The following is a 1482-nucleotide window of genomic DNA, read 5'->3' as shown; positions in this document are numbered from 1 at the left end:
TAGATAGATAGATAGATAGATAGATAGATAGATAGATAGATAGATAGATAGATAGTCAATTGCGTGCATTGCACATACAGACCACAGTGAACACGCGTCAGAGACCAAAGTAAACACACATGTTTGTCTGGTCACCTAAAAAAAACCATGACCCAACTGCGTAACCTTCGTCAGGCCGATCGATCGATTGATCTCATCGATCAGGAAGGGAAAGAAGGATCGAGTGAAGGGATTACCGACAAGAAATAAAACACTGGCTAGTTGCATGGGCCACAGTGTGTTTTTTTGTGTGTGTTTCTCTTTCAACAGTCGATATTATTCCCTGGAGAATCTACAAGTATAACTTCGATTTTATAATAATAATAATTATTTCATCGTTGTATTTGTGAAACATTCACCTGGTGCGTGTTACTGAAAATTTGTCTTTATAAAACCAGTCTTTTATCTGTGTATCACTGGCATGGGCTTTAGTTGCATGTGCGAGAGCTAAAAGTAACGTTCGGCACATAGGGTTCTCATTTCTAACTGCTGTGGTGAAATAGCACCTCTTTTTTTAATCTCGATCAATCGATCTTTTATCTGTGTAGGGGTGACTTGAGTCCTTCTTGTATGGGTAAGGACTAAAAGTAACGTAAATGTATTTTAGGACTCTTGTTTGTCTGTTGTTGCTGTTGTTGTTGGGTTTGTTTGTTTGTTTGTTTGTTGTTGTTGGGTTGTTGTTGTTTTTTTTTGGGGGGGTCTTTTTAGTTGTTCTTTTGAATACAATAGCTTTCATTTCTATATCGATTAATCAGTCTTCTTTTTTTTCAATGTAAGTGTTTTTACGCTCCCTTCGAAAAAATTTAGATCACTTAGCATCCGACCTTCAACCCTAGGCTGAGAGATGGATATATAACGTCCCAGAAAAAAGACCGAGATACTCGATAAAAATTCTGCCCACTCTGGAACCGAACTCAGCTCTTCTGCGTCCGCCTAACCGCTAAACAACAGACGTCAGTAATCTTTTCAGCTACATAGGACTGACATGAGCCCTCTTTGTATGGGAAAAACGACAGTAGTCACTAACTGGAAATTGTGAGGGTGCCAATTTTAAAAGCTTGTGGACTCCTAACTTCATAACATTTGTTTGACTGGTGGTTTATTGTTAAGTGTTGTTGAATAGGAAATCTAACAACACTAAATCAACCAACAGTTGAAAAGAAATACAGTTATAATGACGTAAATGTATTTCATTGGGATTCTTATTTTTAGCTATTGTTGTGCAATCGCATTCGTTTTTTGCTCTTGACATGGCGTAATAGTTTTATGCTCGCCGGGTGCCGGTTCCCTTTGCGTACTTGGAATAAGACTCGTATCATTTACTGTAATAAACTCGAGATACAAAAACAAACATGACTGTTTGTCTGTGTGTCTGTGTGTTTGTGTTTCTGAGTAAGTGTGCATGTACGTGTATGTGTGTGTGTGTGTGTGTGTGTGTGTGTG

General features: G+C 38.3%; 1 protein-coding gene across 1 annotated transcript in view; it reads left to right on the top strand.

Moving 5' to 3' along the window:
• Nucleotides 1-256: 256 nt before the first annotated feature.
• Nucleotides 257-1482, top strand: part of LOC106013178 (glutelin-2) — a gene marked incomplete at its 3' end in the record, with an annotated part of 1939 nt that continues 713 nt past the window's right edge. Inside the window, 1 exon segment of the mRNA XM_013088203.1 lies at nt 257-337.

This window comes from Aplysia californica, unplaced genomic scaffold (assembly GCF_000002075.1).
Source record: "Aplysia californica isolate F4 #8 unplaced genomic scaffold, AplCal3.0 scaffold00702, whole genome shotgun sequence".
In the NCBI taxonomy this organism is placed as follows: Eukaryota; Metazoa; Mollusca; class Gastropoda; order Aplysiida; family Aplysiidae; genus Aplysia; species Aplysia californica.
The sequence above is the reverse complement of the archived record's forward strand: the minus strand, read 5'-3'. Positions and strand labels throughout refer to the sequence as shown.